We start from the raw sequence: 7,396 nt of genomic DNA on the forward strand, positions 1-7,396 counted from the left end.
TTAATAGGAAAGTCCTTTGTCTCCCCCCAGGCGTCCTTACACTGGTAGTTACCGCCTCATACATATCTTGTATGACTTTGATATACGCAACCCGTACACCTTTCTTTTCCAAAGCCTTCCACAATACTTCTCTTGGCACACGATCATAAGCCTTTTCCAGGTCAATAAAAACCATATGTAAATCTCTTCTTTTACTTCTATATCTCTCCATTAACCCCCTTAGTAAATAGATTACTTCCGATGTGGATCTCCCTGGCATAAATCCAAATTGGTTTTCTGAAATAGAAGTCTCCAACCTCAATCTATATTCCATCACTTTTTCCCACAACTTCATTGTATGACTCATAAGTTTTATCCCCCTGTAGCTTGCACAGTTTTGAATGTCTCCTTTATTCTTGTAAATAGGAACTAAAATGCTTTTCCTCCACTCATCCGGCATATTTTTAGAGCGTAGAATTTCATTAAAAAGCTTGGTTAGCCATACCTCCCCTCATCGCCCAAACATTTCCAAACTTCAATAGGGATACCATCAGGCCCAACGGCTTTTTCATTGTCCATTTTCTTGAGAGCCGCCTTAACCTCTCCGATACGTATCCTGCGGTAGAAAGCCAAATTTCGATCATCTTCGTTAATTAGCAAGTCCTGCAAGTCCTGAGTCGCATAATTGCTTCCCTCATTAAACAACTTGTAAAAGTAAGCCTCCCATCTGTCCTTAATATCACCATCAGTAACTAACACTTTACCATCTTCATCCTTTATACACTTAACTTGATCCAGATCTCTCTTTTTTCTCTCCCTTTGCTTCGCGATCTTGTAAATATTTCTTTCTCCCGTCTTTGTTCCTAACTCCTGATAAAACCCTTCATAAGCTTTAGTACGTGCTTCGCTCACTGCTCTCTTTGTCTCTTTTTTAGCCAACTGATACTTTTCCTGGTTCTCTACACTATTGCACAAGTGTATGGCCTTAAAACAATCTTTTTTCTGTTTGACTTTCTCTTGCACACTCTTATTCCACCACCAAGTCTCCTTATCTCTTTGACCAGGACCTTTGGATTCTCCCAAAATTGCTTTAGCTACCAAACGAACCCTTATAGCTATCTCTTCCCACATCATGTTTGCATTTCCCTGCAACTCCCAATTCCCTTCCTTCAAAAGAGTCCTTTTGAATAACTCCCGCTTCTCTCCTTTTAACTGCCACCACTTAATCCTGGTTTTGCCACTTGATGGTACTTTTGCCTGGTACTCTTAAAACATACATCAAGGATAAGTACTCTATGTTGGGCACTCACCCCGTCTCCTGGAATCACTTTGCAATTAGTACACAATCTTCTGTCCGGATTCTTAACCAAAAAGAAATCAATATGTGATTTTGAGACACCACTTTTGTATGTGATTAAATGCTCCTCTCGCTTCTTAAAACAAGTGTTGACAATCTTAAGATCGTATGCAAGAGAAAAATCGAGAATAGATTGTCCTCCACTGTTAAGCTCCCCAAAACCAAAACCACCATGGGCCCCGCTGAATTGTCCTGCTTCTTTACCAACATGTCCATTAAGGTCCCCACCGATAAAATTTTTTTCTTCGAGTGGTATGCTTTGAACCAAGCCCTCCATATCTTCCCAAAACTTATCTTTAAGGTGTGTCTCTGCTCCAACCTGAGGTGCATAGGCACTAATGATATTGATAGTATCCTTTCCAACAATTACTCTTAACGATATTATTCTGTCCTCAAACCTTTTAACCTCTACCACGTTTTTTTTCCATGTCCCATCAGCGATGATACCAACCCCATTCCTTGTGCTCACCTTTCCTGTGTACCAAAGTTTATACTCTCCAAGTTCCTTGGCAGCTTCTCCAGTCCATTTGGTTTCTTGGAGGCATAAGATATTAATCCTTCTGTCCCTCATAACTCCTGCTACTTCTATAGATTTCTCATTTAACGTCCCAATATTCCAAGTGCCAAATCTGATCTCAGTCTCATGAACTAACTTCTTTAGCCGCCTCCGTCTAAGAGAGTGCGGTAGCCCTTGCTCATTTAACACTACATCCGGGCGACGATGCAGCAGCTCTAGCTCATTTCTCACTGTACTCGAGCCATACAGCGCGTCACATCTGGGCAACGACCTAGCATTAGCATAATTACTTCGTTGATCCATGTTCATGAGATTCGACGGGTTTTTACGTTGGCTGTCGAGGGCCTAACACAACCCTCCTCCTTTATCCGGGCTTGGGACCGGCTATACAACATAGGCGGAGTTTACTATGGTGTCTAAGGTTGATCTCTTCTGTTATAGTGCATCAACACAAAGTCAGAAAGTGAAAGTAAACTACAAAGCTTTCTCTATGAAGAATGCTTAAAGACGAGCTTTCTTTTTCATTCTCTTAAATTGCCATGCTGAAAGGAGCACATTCATCTTTGATTTTCTTCAAACTATTGGAGATCAATTGTTAAGTTGTCAAATCAAAACTAATCAGATGGTCCCGTGGCTTGCGAAAGTTATTTTTCTTGGTGAGCTTTGGCTAGAGGTGTTGTGAATAAGTCACTCTACTCTGGTCCTTTCTTTTTGTCTGACTAATACTGACATGCATGGCCAGACCTTTAGAATAAAATAACAACAAAGTTAAACAAGAAAATAAACTTATCTAACCTAATGGTATGAATTATTAACTAGAAATCACAATCTTATCACTGTCATAAAAATCACAGTTGGTTTTGTTAAATAGGATAGTTGGTTTTGTTAAATAGGATATCGATACTTTGATGATCAGGAAGGCTGCAATGCAAACCTACAGCTAATGCTAGCAGGGGTGTAGAATATCCTATTCTTGATGGATTTTCCTTGAGGAAGCACTGCTTGCCATGCTATATCTAAACCCTGTTCAACAGTGAGTAGGATTTATCCAACAATAAAAATAAAGATAATATTTACATTAAATTCTTTATATTTATCACATCAACTTTTCTAACAACACATGACTCATGTGAGCAAAAAACTTGATATAAAGAATATAAGGAATTCGATTTAAGTATTTTTCTAAAATAATACTTTGGTCCTTAATGTAGAAACGAGGGAAGAAAAGGGAACCAACGGTTGGTCCGGTCTGGAAACTGCTGATGGATTGAAACATTTTTAAAGTCAAAACCAACCAACTTGCCTCTTGGATGGGTTGCTCTGTTTGCAATATTTTATTTTTTTTAACATTCAACCCCCCGCATGTAACATTGAAAATTTTAAAAAAAAAATCAGACAGCCAGGTCGAAAACCCAAAATCGAAGGCAAGGCTCCCTCTACTCAATACTCGGCCCCCAGCTTTAATTTTGGCCTTTCACCATTATTCTTCCCTCCCCAAATCAAAAATCCCTATCTAAATCCACGCCACGTCATCCAGGTCAAAAGAGGAGGTCATCGTGGTTCAGTTAGATCTGCACATGGCATGGCAGCCTCAGGTGGGCGCCTCCCGTCATCATTTCTACTTCACGACAGCAGAGTCATCATTTCTTCTTCACTTGTAGCTGCATGTGGTGCTCTTGTTGTCTTGTTAGTTATTTTCATTTTCATTTAGTTAGACTTAGATAGTTGAATGTGCTCTGCTTTTTCCTTCATTGGTTTGTGTGATTGTTCTAGTTTTGAGAGTGAGGCTGAGATATTTTGCAATATCTTGTAGAAAGGCTAGGGGAGAATGAACAGGCCCAACCCAAGGCCCAACCCAAGGCACTCGAGGTCCAAACCAGGGACGTGAAGGGCAGAATAATAACACTGATGGGTAACAGAATTTTTGACAATTGCAGGGTAGTGGGAGTGCGTTAAGAGAGGGGTGGGGGATCATTGTAGGGGGAGAAGAGTCACGTAAGAGGAGAGGGTCCTGGTTTCTCGAATACCATTGAGTGTTTTCTTTTGTGTTTATAGGGATTGCTTGTGCTTAATTCTTGGGTTTGTTGATCGCAGCCGAGCCGTTCACTAATATTAATATAACTTCCTGTTAGTCTCATTTGTCACTGGCCCTATCAAGAACCTACTCTCCGGTTGACAACAAAGCTGCACTTTACCAGCTAAAGCTAAAGAAACTACTCAGGGGGCTTAAACAAGGTACCATGACTGTCACTCAATATTACAATACTCTCATGAGAATTTGGCAGCAACTAGATCTATTTGAGGTACATTCTTGGAAATGTGTCGAGGATGGTCAATATTATAGACATCTTATTGAAATAGAAAGAACCTATGAATTTCTATTGGGACTAACCGATGTATTTGAGGATGTTAGGGGCCCAATTATGGACCTCAAACCTCTTCCCTCTCTGTTTGAAACATTTAACATGGTCAAATGTAAAGAAAGCAAAAAGCAACTCACACAAACACCAGCCACACAAACCAAGGCCTCTGCACTAGCCACAAGAGGAACCAGCTCAATTGAACAAAAAAGAAAGATAGAAAGATGGTGTGATCACTGTCACAAAAAGGGTCACACCAAAGACATATGTTGGAAGCTCCATGGAAAGCCACCTAAGCTGGACAAAAGGACGGAAAAGAAAGAGGAGGAGGGAGAGAAACTGAGTCTAGAGGAGAAAGGGTCACACCAAAGACATACCTAACCTGGACAATAAACAAAGGACAGAAAGGAAAGGCTACCATGCAGAAAAGAAAGAGGAGGAGGGAGAGAAATGAGTCTAGAGGAGATCCAAATGCTCCCTACCACTAATCTAGTAAAATCAGGTAACTCTATAATTGCACTTAATATTATGGTCACTAGTAATGATATTTGGATTGTAGATTTTGGAGCTCCGGACAACATGACTGGTAACAAGTCTCTTTTTAAAACTCTTAAATACTGTCTGAAAATTTAAAAGTGAAAGTAGCAAATGGAATCACTATCCAAGTATATGGACTTGGAACTATTGAGCATCTCATTATACATAATGTATTTTATGTACCAGAATTAACATGTAGTTTGATTTCTGTAAGTAAGCTAAGAGCCAGCAGTGACATATCTTATTCAATGACACCGAATATGTGTTTCAAGACTCGGCCAGGACGATTGGCAAGGCTAAAGAGTGGGACGGACTCTACTATTTTAGCATGAACAATAAGGAAACAAGACAAACAATGGTTAGCCACCATACTCAAAAGTCAAAACAAAGATATCCTACTGTGGCACCATAGGTTAGGCCACCCTAGTTTCAATTACATGAAACAATTGTTTCCACAGCTTTTCAATAAAGATTCTTTGGAGTTTCTAAGGTGTGATACTTGTCAATATGATAAAAAACTAGAGCTACCTATCCAAACAACCTTATAAACCTACTGCTCCCTTTACTCTCATTCACAGCCATGTTTGGGGACCTGCAAAGGTTAAAAATCTCTCCAATACACGTTGGTTTCTTACTTTTATTGATGATCGCATGCGAATGACTTCGAGGTTTTCCTACGAAAAGAAAAATATGAAATCTTTGAAACTTTCAAAAGGTTTTTTATGTTTGTAAAAAATCAGTTTCAAACCACAATCAAAGTTTTGTGCAGTGATAATGCAAAAGAACATACGAGTGGTTCCTCCTAAAAATTTCTTGATCAACAAGAAGTACATCATCAAACTTCCTGTATTTACAATCCCCAATAGGGTAGTAGAAAGAAAGAATCAAAACTTGTTGGAAGTAACCCGCACAATAATGATTGAGAAAAATGTACCAAGCTTTGGGGACGGCAACATACTTTACAAGTACCCTCCAAAGTACTGAATTCTAAAACCCCTGTCCAGAAACAACTTGAAAAATACCCAAACTCCCCTCTGGTAAATAATCTACCACCTAAAGTGTTTGGGTGTACAGTATTTGTTTATAAAAATACAGGAAAACTTGAGTCAAAGAGCTGAAAAATGCATTTCTTAGGGCACTCCCCAACACAAAACGGATACAAGTGCTATTCTCTGGCCACTAAAAATGTTTACATCACCAAGAATGTTGTTTTCTATGAAGAAGAAGCATATTACCCTAAATTACCCATTGAGGGGGAGAATTATGAAAATATAGAACGGCAAATTCAGGAAACTACCAACACTCAGCTCACCTAAAAACCCACTAAACTACACTCATACTAGAAAACTCATATCATGAACCAGAAACTCAACCAGCAACAAAATAAGTGCACCCCGATCTGAAACCTCTCCAACGAGACTCAACAAAACTCCTAACAACCTTGCGAAAGTCAAGAAAGAACAACTATGAATATCAAAATGAAATGGAAAACTCACCCACTCCAAGGCAAGACCATGAATCCAACACAGATTTGGATCCTGAAGACTTGAGATGACCCATTGTTTTAAGAAAAGGAGTAAGATCTTGTATACTAGATTTGTGTCATATGGTAACCACTCTACTAGAATGCAAAATTTTGTTGCTAATAGTGTACAAGTAAAGATACCAGTGGAAGAGGAACCCAAAGCCCTAAAAGAAAACAGATCGTAGGACATCACCACACTACCTCCAGGAAACAAGGCTTGTCACAAGGATACACTCAAACCTGACTTTTACCCTAGTAGCCAAATTCAACACAAGGTTCTGTTATCTATTGCAGCCAATTCTGATTGGCCCTTACATCAACTAGACATAAAAAATGCCTTTCTCAATGGAGATCTAGAGGAGGAAGTCTACATGGAGATTCCCAAGGGTGTGGGAGGAACAGAAACTACCACTAAAGTCTGCAAGCTCAAAAAGTCACTATATGGACTAAAACAATCACCTAGGGCCTGGTTTGACAGATTTGCAAAGGTCCTGAAGCGACTAGATATCTTCAAGACAGGCAGACCACGCACTATTTGTAAAGAACAACAAAGGTTTGATAACTAATTGTTTATGCCAATGACATCAATAAGACAGTAGATCAGCTAAAGAAGGCACTAGCTGCAGAATTTCAAGTCACAGATCAATGAGGTATTTCGGAAGTGATAAGAACCAAGAAAGGGATATATCCCACGGAAAATATACACTTGATCTCCTCCATGAGACAAGGCTGCTTGGATCAAAACCTAGTAAAACACCAATGGAAGTCACATGCAACTTGGAGGTGAAACCAAACGGTACTCCACTTGATTCAGTACTCCAGTTGATTCAGAAAGGTACAGGAGATTGGTGGGAAAGCTAATCTACTTAACTCCACTTGATCCAGTAGGAGTGGTGAGTCAATTCATGCACCAACCCCAAGAAGAACACATGGAAGCTGCCCTTAGAATCCTAAGTTATCTAAAACTTAAGCCTGGAAAAGGAATCTTCTTTGAGAAAAATAGAAGGAGAAACATAGAAGTATACACAGACCATGGTAGAGCTATGGAACCCAGGAGATCCACTACAGGATAGTGTACTTATGTATGGGGAACTTGGTAACATGGAGGAGCAAGAAGCAGT

The sequence above is a fragment of the Neltuma alba genome, unplaced genomic scaffold, assembly GCF_004799145.2.
Source record: "Neltuma alba isolate B1F8T4 unplaced genomic scaffold, ASM479914v2 tig00012654_pilon, whole genome shotgun sequence".
NCBI lineage: Eukaryota > Viridiplantae > Streptophyta > Magnoliopsida > Fabales > Fabaceae > Neltuma > Neltuma alba.